This window comes from Lepidochelys kempii, chromosome 7 (genome assembly GCF_965140265.1).
Source record: "Lepidochelys kempii isolate rLepKem1 chromosome 7, rLepKem1.hap2, whole genome shotgun sequence".
Classification (NCBI taxonomy): Eukaryota; Metazoa; Chordata; order Testudines; family Cheloniidae; genus Lepidochelys; species Lepidochelys kempii.
In genome coordinates this window covers 32,667,535-32,680,061 of record NC_133262.1, presented here as the reverse complement: position 1 = coordinate 32,680,061, position 12,527 = coordinate 32,667,535, and positions in this window count along the sequence as shown.

Here is a 12,527-nt window from a genome sequence, read left to right as displayed (position 1 = left end):
ATATTGCATGTTAGGGAAATGTACTTTTTAAATGCTCTGAAGCAGTAGACGCCGTAAACATCTGAACTGGCATTTCCCATTTCCAGCCTTTAGCAGGGTGCGGAATGGGTATGAGGGACTTAACCTACCCCTGTGCCTATTTGGGGCTGCACTTCCACTCTCTAAATTCCTTTCTCCTCTGTGCACAGACCACAGTTGGATAGTGCCCATCACCTAAAGGCAGACAAGCGTAGCAGCTATGCTGTGGTGCTTATGAACAAACATGATGATGTATATCTTCCCTTGGAGGCTGAGCCTACTCAGGGCCTACCCTTTGAGAGCCTGAAATGCTATACCAAACAGCACATTATGCTGCTAAAAAACACACCTTAATTTTTCTGCTATTTTGTAGCATTAAAATATTTGCAGAAAACATGGGATATTTAAAAAAAAAAACTATAAAGGCACCTTTTAATAAAGTTACTGATGTGCTCTAAGAATAGACAGTTTGTCTTCATTTTCATTAATAAAAATGTGCTGTCAATGTTCTTTGTGTGTGGTTAGCTCTGGGGCAGTGTGTGTGGGGGGGATTCTTCTTTAATCTTTCAGAATCTTTCTCCAAGAACACCTGATCTTAATTGGACGGGAGCAGAAATTGAACAGAAGACTGAAATTCTTTTTTATTCAGGCAGGAAAGTCTTTGCAGAATCTTTTCCTTCCCTCCCTCTCCACCCCTCTCTTCATCGAGACAAATGTAGATCAAGGTACTTGGCAATAGAGGTCCTGTAATTAAGGAAAGTATCTGTCCAAGGAATGATTTCTAAAATGCTTTAAACTAGACCAGTGGGGGCAAACTTACCAATCAGAGTAAGTTCATAACAAAGTAAAATTTTGGCAATAAGACTTGCTCTGTCTCCAGAGCTAAAGTCCTGTTAAAATTAAAACCGACTGACATATTTATAGTTGGGGAAAACTTTTAACTGCACAATATTTTTTTAAATTTAACACTAGTCAGTTTGCATATTTAGAAATTTGCATGCTAATAATGCTTGCAACCATTTCCTTCAGTGCTAGTGACGTCTCATTTTCTACTTCCAATTAACGTTAGGGGGGGAATGGGCAATTTTTTTTTAAAGTATCTTTCTTTGTAGAAGCTTCATTTCATAATGTATAGACCCTGATGCATCCCTTCACGAAGCTGTTCAGGATGATTTTGCTTGACATGCCTTGGCGCTTTCTTCTGTTCCTCACACCTTGTGTGTGTATGTGAAGGCCCCCTACAGTGAGTTAAACCTCCATATCTTCAAACATTAACAGCATTATTATTATTTTTTTTTTTTTAAATATCTGGACTGTGGCTGGGGTAGGGTGGGAGGGGCTCACAACTTGTTCCAGCTTTTCTTTTTACAGACTTCACAGAGAATGCAGTGTCTGAAGCAGGTCTGGTCTGTTGGCAAGTAATGTGCAGTATGCTTGATCTGCTTGGGTAGAGCATTTGAATCGACTGAAATATGTCCTAAAGCTTTTGTCCATGTGTGGAGTAGTGATTGTTTGAAAGAAAAAAATACAGCTGAATGACAAAAGTGCCTGTTTATTGAAAGGAGCTCTTTACCCTTCGAGTAAAATCCCCACAGCTTTAAACAGTCGGTGTATGAGATCCAAGTTCCTTTGGCTGTGCTGCTTTATTTAGGTAACTGCTTTTTGTTGTTCCGTTTCTGAAGTGGGTGGGGGAGGGTGTACTGAAGCCTTTAGTCTCTTCCAGATACATCTAAAACATCTCATTGACAAGAAATAAAAGCTTCCAAACAAGCAACAATCCTCCAGGAAACTAACTGGCAAGTGACATTTTAAATTCCACCAGTTTAGTGACCATTTTCAGTACCTTGCTTTTGTATGGGTCTCTTCCTTTATTGGTTTTTTTAACAGTTCTTTTCAAGAAAATACCAAAACAAGCCAGTTCCTCTTGATGGGCCACAGAAGCCAACCCAGTAAGAATAGTTCTTATTTACTTTAAAACAAAAAAAATTGATTTTTTCATGGAGTTTACTGGGAATTTGGGAGGGAGGGGAGGGCGCAATCTAGTTTTAAGATTACTTTTCACAGACCTGTAGAAGGAGCAGCCAGACACAAAGAATTGAAAATACCACAGTGGACAAAAAGCAAACAGGTGAATAAACTTTTCTGTATTTACCATAAAGATAAAAAGATTAAAAAAAAATTGGAATCCCCTCTGCTCCCCACCCCACCCACGATAAAAAATGGGGACATTAACTTCTATCCAGCTTCATGCTGCAATTTCACCAATTTAAAATGAGAGACTGTATCTTTGAATCTTTTTTAGGGATGTGGGTGGGGGAAAATGGGTTGAGACCTCTTTTGCTTAAGACTTTTGCAGGTGTCCCCATTTAAAGACAGAAAAGGCTTTAAAAAGTAGGAGAACCATGGACCTTTACAGACATCTTGTGACAAAACTGACATGACGACAAAGCAGTTACTTAAAGGTCACTCTTAAATTACATGAATTTATTGAAGGCGGTGGGGTTGCACTTGTAATATAATCTTGCATATACTGAGGATATGTGCTTCAAAGGATGCTCTTTGCATTAACTATATATTGAGCAAGTTAATACATTACTTTAAAAGTAATGTTGAGTACCTTCAGTGTACTTATAGCCATGTTATCAGTTCATGTAAACCCCTATTTAAAAACACTAACTTTCAGATCATGGCTTATACTTCTAAAATAAAATTATGTAAATACTTAAGGGAGGGGGAGGAGGGGATAAACCACAACCAGTTTTCGCTAGACTTTTTTCAGAAACCTGCTATTCAGTACCTAGTTCAGACTACACACAGCGCTTTTCCTCTTGCTTCAGCTGGTAGCATGGATCCTTGTCACTGGTATGCGGTTTTCTCTTAAGGTAAAATTTTAAAATGTAAGTCTACAAAACATTGGGATAACGTACTTTGCCTGGAACTCTCCTAACTTTGGAAGCTAACGTCACATTTAAAAAATGTAATGATGCTTAATTATAAACTATTACTAAAATAGTTTTACCTTCAAATAACACTCAGAATAATATTGACAGGCAAAACTGTCCCAAAACTAAATAGTAAATCTAGACGTAACAGATGGCAAAATACAATAAAAACAAAACCAATAACTTTACGGTGCTTTGGAGGAATGTTAGGGGGTGGGTGCCTGCCAATACTGGCTGTAAATAAACATTAGAAAGTAAATTTCAACTGTCTTCATTGTGAGGTGGCTTTTGGGAGGGCTCTTGCAACTCTCTGCTAAGACTTTTTCAGGTGTCCTAACAAATTCGAAATAAGTGATTTGTCAGAAGTAGAAGCTTAGATGAAGCAGATTTCTTCAGTGCTCTTTCAAGGTTTTTCTTTTCCTGAGAGAACAATCTGTTCTGTCAGGTTTTGCTTTTCACCTTTATTATATTAACTAAAAAAAGCAAAAGATGCTGGTGGTTGGCACTCCTGGTTTCCAGGATGGGGTTCAAATCCCTGCAGTGTCTTTGCTTTTCTTGTACCATAGAGGTGTAAATGCAGAACACTTCAGTGTGGGTTTTATAGGTGAGAGTAACTTTTTCATTGGGAAATAGAGGTGTTTGCCTGGACAGACTGTACTTGGGTAATATTTTGCACTTAACATTTTATCTGTAGGTCACAGAGCAGTTCACAATGGTGGGTGTAACTCTTCACATTTACAAAAAGGGAAACAACTGATGCAGAGAGGGCAGTTAACAGCCAGTCAGTGACAGAGCTGTGACTTGAACTCAGGAATCCTAACTAACAATCCTCTGACTAGGGGAGTGTTTTTCAACCTCTTTCTATTTGCTGACCCCTAAAAAAAATTCCCCTTTTGGAATCTTGGACCACAGGTTGAAAACCAAAGATCTAATGGACATAGTATCCTGCTGTGAAAACTATAGTAGTCTTTTACTGTCCCTGGCCAGTCACCCTGAACAACAACTTGTTCATGCAGAAACCAGTTTCTTGTTGACAGCATTAAATAATTTGCCGTGCTTCTAAACCAGCTTCCTATTGACAGGTGTTTGGCAACCCAGGCATGGTAATGAACAACTGCAGAAACTCACTGAACTTCTAGCAAGTGTAGCAATAGATGTCTGCCTACCTTCTAAAAAGTTTTTTAATTTAACTACATCTATGGCTAACTATTCTAACCAGATTGCTTTCAACAGGTGTTACTTAACTTCATTGCAATGTGTTAGAAATTATGAGAGTTTTAGCTTGTGATGGCGATGTACAGGCAGCAGGAGATTCCAACTTATTTGTACTTCAACCATTTCACTATATGGGGATTTAAAAAATAAATCTGGAATGCAAAATTATGTGTTGTCTGGTGTCTTTCTTGAGGTGCTTTGCTGATTTATTATTGCTCAACTCTTACATAACAATACAGATAATAAACCCCCTAGCTCATATGAGCTAGGGGTGTGTGTGTGTATATTAGTGCTTTTTCATCGGTGGCTCTCAAATGCTTTTATCAAGGAGGTAAGCGTTATCCCCATTTTACATATAGGGAAACTGAAGCACAGGAAGATGAAGCAATTTGCCCAAGATGAACCATCAGGCCAGTGGCTGAGCTGGGAATAGAACCCAGATATCCCGAGTCTCAGTCCAGTTCTTTATCCATTGGCAACCCTGCCTCTCCTAAAGTGTATCTAGTTCTGTAGAAAATGAGTTTCAAATTAAGGTTATTCATAGCAAAAGTCTCAAACCCTGAACTTCCAAAATGTGTTTTGCAGTCCAAAATGAGTGCAGCTTTCACTTATGCCTTCTCCCCCCCACCCGATTTTTTTTTTTTTACTGTGTAGTGTCGTGTGCCTTTTATTTATGTGGTGTTCAAGAAACTTGCAAGAAAAGTTCACTGCTGTGTTGAAGAGCATATGGTGTGAATTCAGTGCTGTACAGCTTGTATTACAGAGTTGGATGGTGATCAGTCATTTCTTGCATACATACCATCTCCCATTCAAAAATAAGTGCTTAAAAATACTAAGATGCTCTCTAACTTTTGAAATGTAGTATTCTTCATTAGATTGGTAAACTGAAGTAGACCAAGGCAGTGATTTGATTCCCTGTTGTAAGAGTGAGAGTTGGAACAGAGATCTTAGTCCTATGCTTTTAAGACACAAGATTCACAAGATTACTTCAGGTTTCAGAGTAGCAGCCACGTTAGTCTGTATTCGCAAAAAGGAATGGAGTACTTAATGGCACCTTAGAGACTAACAAATTTATTTGCGCATAAGCTTTCATGAGCTACAGCTCACTTCATTGGATACATCACGAAAGCTTATGCTCAGATAAATTTGTTAGTCTCTAAGGTGCCACAAGTACTCCTTTTCTTTTTAAGATTACTTCAATTAGTCTTGGGGCTGACTGGTAAATAAAGGCCTGCATCTAGGCAGACAGAAGTTGCATCGGTCAATAGGGAAATCTTAAACCAGTGCACTCTAGGTATCCTCAAATATGGCTTGTAGCACACGATTGCCCATTGTTTAAAATTAATTAGCCATTGTAAATTTTACCAGCTCTCAGGGTGGTGAAGATGGGGTTCTCCTTCAGAACTGGGAGCCTTCATTGTATGCATTAACCAGTGTCAGATGGCTGTACCACAACTATCAAGCTCTGGTCATGAAAGGATTAAGGCACAAGACTAGAAAAAACATTTTGGGGCCAAATCTTGCTCTAACTCATGAGAATAGTCCCAGTGTCTGCAGTGGAACTACTTGGTGAGTAAGATGAAGTAGGATTTGGCCTCTCGGTAAGATGGATGCCTGGATCTCTTAATCAACGTTTACATAGTGTTCCTTGTTTTTAGATTTCCAAATACAGGGAGGAAAGCATTAAGTGGGTGTCAGGGGTGGTGGAAACAGGTAAGTAGAAGTGAAAAAATAACAGAATTCACCTCTGGTCTGACTCCCAGGAGACTGCACTGCCTCAAAATGTACTCTCTCTTCTCCCTGTGGGTGCTTTAAGTACAAGACCTACTGGCATTGAAGAGTCTTAAAAGCTTGAACAGACAGAACTTTTTGGAACAGTCGTGTGCTTTTCTTAAGGAAAAAATATTCACCCTCAGTACACGGTTTTAAAACTAATGTAACTCACTAAAATAGGGGAGGAGTTATTGGATGGTAAATTGTAAAGGAACATTGATGCTATGTGTTATGTTTATTACATTTGTTAAAGAGCCCATGAGAGGCATTAGTGATGTTCTCTCAAGAATTATGACAGACAAAATATGTAAAAGCTAGAGATCATGATTGATAATACCAAGTTGTTCAAAACAACGATCTTTTCAATGTTAAACACTGAGGAAATTAGGCAAAAATGTGTCTGCTTTTGTCAATGAGGAAACCTGGTTCAGGAACATACAGTGGAGGATCTTGTAGTCTTGACACTACTTTAACTCCATTTAGTGTCACTTACCTGATCAACCAGTGCCCTAAACATTAGATGGGGCCCAAAATTGTCAAACTTGGGTGCTGAACGTTGAACACTTAAGTCAATCTTTAGACACCTACATATAACTTTGATTTTTCACAGATGGTGTGTTACTTCCCACATTAATTTGGATCTGTGGGTGCCTACCACCTCTGAAAATCATGCCAATTTATTTAGGTGACTAACTTTAGACATTCATGTTTGAAAATATTGGATTTTTCCCCTTTGCTAATTTGCTAATTCTGTTATAGTTTATTTCTATACGTGAAGAAGAATAAGCTATACTGGCATAACTGTTTGAATCAGTTAACTCTTTCAGTACAAAAGTCACACCCCTGAGAGCAGGTCTTACCTAGTGAGTCATTTCAGAAATAGGGTATATGAAAAGCCACTCAATGTCTCCGTGTAAACTAGATTGCACACACCAGGGGTTCCTTACATTTCCACCATTTCACCCCCACAAGTTTCCTGTGTGCCATCCTTCCATCTACCTCTATTTCAGGGATTCCTTGCAACTTTCTCGTACCCCAATGCCTAGGGCTCTGTGTCCCTCATTCAGATGTATGCCAGGGTCCCCAAGTCTCCCCACACTAGGGATTCTGTGTGCCCCCTGCCCCCCATTCCAGCCCTGTAATAAGGTCAGCAAATAATGCAGTAATGCATTTTGCAATTTACTATCGTACTTTAGGTTTCAGAGTAGTTCGCAATTTTTGGCATCCGATGAAGTGAGCTGTAGCTCACGAAAGCTTATGCTCAAATAAATTTGTTAGTCTCTAAAGTGCCACAAATACTCCTTTTCTTCTATCCTACTTTGTAATTCTACCCTGCCTGATCTCAAGGTACTTCACACTCATGAACTTGGCGTCCTAACAGTTTACCTCTGATATTACTTTGAGATTTCAGTCCCACTGAGCTAGGTGTTGTGTACACATACATAATGAAAAGACAGTCTCTGTCCCAGACATTAAGAGGAGAGAAAGTAAATTGATACAACAAAGGAAAGAATGCAATGTCACAGGGAAACTATTATGATTAGAGGCTAATAAGCAATGGCTGCAGCACACCAACTACCTAAGCATTCTCATGTGATTTATAGAGAGCATGTCAGAGGTGAGAAGAAATTTGGAGGAGGATAATGTGTTGCCTTTGCAGAATTTTATGGGAAACTCTCCCTGTGCACAGGAGAAAGTGCAAAGATGCCTGCTGTGTATGCATGTATGTGTGTTTTTTGTACACCTGTGCTTGTGTATATACTTGTGTTTGTGTACCTGTGTCTACTTTTATATGTTTGCATAGCCTGTGTGTGTGAATATATGTGTTTGCATGCCTTTGTGTGTGTGCATGCACATTTGTGGACACGTTACATACCTGTGTGCTTAGGTGCATGTGTATATTTATATTATATGTATGTGTGTATATGTGTTTGTGTGTCTACTTGTGTCCTTATGTGAGGCCTGGTTTATGCACAGATTTTATACTGTTGGGGAGAGAGGTTTTTTATCCAAATAATTATACCAGTATAATACCTAGTTTGGATTCAGTTACACTGATATAAAGGTGCCTTAGGCCAAATCTACAACAGGAGCTCTCTGACTGTATAGCTATACTGGTATACTATACCAGCAAAGCATTCCTAGTATGGACACAACTTATACCAGCAAAACGCTAGAGGCTTCTTCCTGCACAGCTGTGTCAGTCAGAGATCAGGCCCCTGACTGGCATAGCTATGCCAGTAGAAGTTTGTAGTATAGACCTGGCCTTATACCAATATAGCTTAATCCCCTTCCGATATATGAACAGCTATATCATAATAAAGCACCTTTATACCAGTATAACTGCATCCACACTAACATGGTTGTACAGCTCTAACTATACTGGCATAGTTAGAGGCATTTGTGTGTGTCAACAAGCTTTGAGAGAAGAGGAAATTGAGGCACAGAGAAGATCTTGCACCCTTTACTCGTGTGTGAAATAATCCCATTCCCTTTAGTGGGATTTTCTGTGTGAGTAAAGATTACTCAAGTAAACCATGCAGAATTAGCCCTCCAGGATCACAAAAGAATTATGTGGCCATCTCCTGAGTACTCTGGCTCTGAACTCCCTGTTTCAACCACAAGGTTATCTGGCCCCTTAGATGCAAGTGTGCAATTCCCCTGGCTTCCTTGCCTCTCAGAGTTAAATCAGCGAGAGAATGTCACTGTTCAGACCTTTGATACGGTCCACGAAGCTGCAGAGCCAGATGATACTTTAAAACATGGCTTCTGGCTGTCAGAGGGGTAGCCGTGTTTGTCTGTATCCACAAAAACACCGAGGAGTCCGGTGGCAACTTGAAGACTAACAGATTTATTTGGGCATAAGCTTTGGTGGGTAAAAACCCCCACTTCTTCAGATGTATGGAATGAAAATTACAGATACAGGCATAAATATACTGGCACATGAAGAGAAGGGAGTTACTTTACAAGTGGAGAACCAACACTGACAAGGGCAAATCAGTCAGGGTGGATGTGGTCAACTCCCAGTAATTGATGAGGAGGTGTCAATACCAAGAGAGGGAAAATTGCTTTTGTAGTGAGCCAGCCACTCCCAGTCCCTATTCAAGCCCAAATTAACGGTGTTAAGTTTGCAAATGAATTGTAGCTCTACAGGTTTCAGAGTAGCAAAGGAGTACTTGCAGCAGCTTAGGGACTAACCAATTTATTTGAGCATAAGCTTTTGTGAGCTACAGCTCATTTCATCGGAGTTTCTCTTTGAAGTCTGTTTTTGAAGATTTTTTGTTGAAGGATGGCTACTTTTAAATCTGTTCTTGAATGTCCAGGGAGATTGAAATGTTCTCTTACTGGTTTTTGTATGTTACCATTCCTGATGTCTGATTTGTGTCCATTTATTCTTTTATGTAGAGATTCTTTAAAAGTGACATTCTAGAATAAAAAGTCATACAATCATTTTCTATTTTCATTACCTTGGTATCTCCGGTTGAAACCAGAATTTTCTGGAATCATTGCTCTGTGTGTGAGATGCTTCCTCTTGCTTGGACAGCTCAGATTTAGGAAGGAATAGAAATCATCTGCATATCTTTAGCTCCTTCTAGCGATCAAAGTCAGAATTGCAATGCATGATTCAGAATGCTGCTTCCTCTCACTGTGCATGTAGGTCCCCTAGCTCAACACTTTTTAGACCACAGTGTACAGTGAGGTTCCTGGGACTTCTGAAAAAGGAGGAGCAGTCGGGTGGGCTGTCGGAGAAATAGCCTGGGTTTCAATTAAATAAAGTTGGTAGTTAGAAAGCCTGGACACAAAATAGCTTAGTGGTTTGAGCATTGCCTGCTAAACCCAGGGTTGTGAGTTCAATCCTTGAGGGGGCCATTTAGGGATCTGGGGCAAAAATTGGGGATTGGTCCTGCTTTGAGCAGGGGGTTGGACTAGATGACCTCCTAAGGTCCCTTCCAACCCTGCTATTCTATGATTCAATTAGTTGTATTTATTGTGTATACTGCAGTAGCACTTAGGAGCCTCAGTCATGGACCAGGACCCCATTTTGCTAGGCACAGTACAAACAAGACAGTCGCTGCCCCAAAGAGCTCACAATCTAAGAATAAAACAAGGGCCAACAGATGTACAAGGGTGTACAATGAGACAATATCAGACAATCTCAGTACCACAGGCACCGACTTTCCAAAATGCTGGGAGGTGTTTGACCCCTGGCTCTGCCCCAGGCCCTGCCCCCAATCACCCCTTCCCCCAAGGCCCCCCCACCCCACCTCTTCCCACCCCTGCTCTGCCCCCATCCCACCTCTTCCCGCCCTGCTCTGTCTCTTCCCGACCAGTTTTGTCCCCATCTTCTGAGCGTGCTGTGTCCTCACTCCTCCAGAGCCTCCTCCCACATGCCATGAAACAACTGATTGTGGTGGATGGAAGGCAGGGAGGTGCTGGGGGAGGGTGAGTGGGAGCTGATAAGGAGGGCTGCTGGTGGGTGCTCCAGCCCCGGAGCACCCACAGAGTCGGCGCCTAAGCTCGATACCACCAATAACCTAACCATTGTAACGTTTTTTGTAGGCATCACAACAAAAGAGAGATTTGAAGGAGGAAGATGAAGTAGTTTTGTGGATGTTTACGGGAGAATACACGAAGGTGTTTACAAATTTAACAAGTGGGTAATGGAAGCACAGGCACCATGGAGGCAGGAATCAACCTCTCGATAGTGAATGAGAGATGATAGGTCAGGTGGGATAGGGCAGTAGTTCCCAAACTTTTTTGTCACGCCACCCCCTTACCTGGTTTGTGGCCCGCTGGGGCTGGGACAAAAGCCATGGCTGGGGCTGGGGCTGGTGGCTGAGGCCAGGGCTGGAGAGAAGCTAGGGGCAGAGCGGGGCTGGGTGGCGCTCCCTCCCCGCCCCCTGAGGAGGCTGGCTCCAGGCCCCATCGTACCCTGCCCGGACATTTTTTCATTCCCCCCTAGCGGAGACCTGCCCCACAGTTTGGGGTCTACTGGCATAAGACATTCAGGACTTGGAAAGTGAGGACAAATAGCTTATGTTTGATGCAATAAAGAAAGGGGAGCCAATGGAGAGAGGGAAGGAGGGGTGACATGGTCAAAGGGAGAGGCTAGAAAATGATCTTTGCAGCAGCTTTTTGAATAGATATGAGTGGGGGAAAGATTACATTTGTCGAGAGACAACGTGGATGCAGACAGACAGATGGGGGAGCACAAGGAAACAATAGACTGTTGGTCAGCATGATAGATCTTAAAAGAAGCTGAAAGGAATTGATTAAACAAAAATATACAAGTGAAAGGTAAAGGGATTTAACTTTTGAAACTTTGATATCTTGGGGAAACGGAATAACACAGGATAATATTTATTATTTGTATTATGACAGTGCCTAGGTCCAGCTTTTAAAAAGTATTTAGGCATTGCTGCACTCAGTGTTTCAGCGCCTAACTCATTTAGGAGACATGGCCTAAATCTAATTTTCAAAAGAGATTTAGGTCCTTTGGAGCCTAAATCCATAGGCTTTTGGGACCTAAGTGCCTAAATCCCTTTTGAAAATTAGATTTAGGATACTAAATCAGTTAGGCATTGCAACCCTGAGTGTAGCAACACCTAAATACCTCAAAGTCAGGGGTCAAAATGCCAGCAGCCAAAGCCCTATTGCAGGGGTGGGGAACCTACAGCCCGTGGGCCGGATCCAGCCTGTTGCTTACTTTCATCTGGCCTGCGCATGGGCGGCGGGTACCATACATTGAAGGAGGCTGTGCCTCCTCAAACAGCCAGGCGTGGACCTGCCCACTCTTTGCCCTGCCCAGGTCTCCCCCCACTCTTATTTACCGCCATGCACCATGCAGCTCCTCCAGTCCCCCTGTGCTCCAGCCGGGGCTGGGCAGGCTGCGGCAGTGCCGCCCACCCGCCCTCCTAGCGTTCCGGGACTGGGGAAGCTGTGGTCGTGTGCTGCGAATCTCCCCAGTGCTCTGGGGCTGGGGCCACACGCTGCCCACCTTTCTGGCACGCTGGGACTGTGGAGGCTGGGGCCGTGTGCCTCCCGGCACTCCTCTGGGGCTGGGGAGCTAGCCTGGGGTGGGGTGTGGGGCTTTGGATCAGACCCTTGCTTTTTACTTATGTGTGGCCCGCAATTGATTTTTTTCTGTGAGTCAATGGCCCGGGATAGAAAAAAGGTTCCCCACCCCTGCCCTATTGTGTTAGGCATAGATTCATAGATTTTAAGACCAGAAGGGATCTTTATAATCATCTAGTCTGACCTCCTGTATAACACAGGCCAGAAGAACCTCACACAGTAAGTAATTTCTGCATCAAGCTAATAATCTCTGTTTGCCCTTGAACAGATTGTTTAGAAAAACATCTAGCCTTGATTAAAAAACTCCAAGTGATGGAAAATCCACTACAGCTCAAGGCCAACTATTCTAATAGTTAATCATCTTCCCTGTTAAAAATTTGCACTGTATTTCTAGTCTAGTCAAGCTTCACAATAATACCTAGCTCTTAGATAGCATCTCTAGATCTGAAAGTGCTTAACAAGGGAGGTTGGTATCATTATACCCATTTTACAGAGGGGAAAACT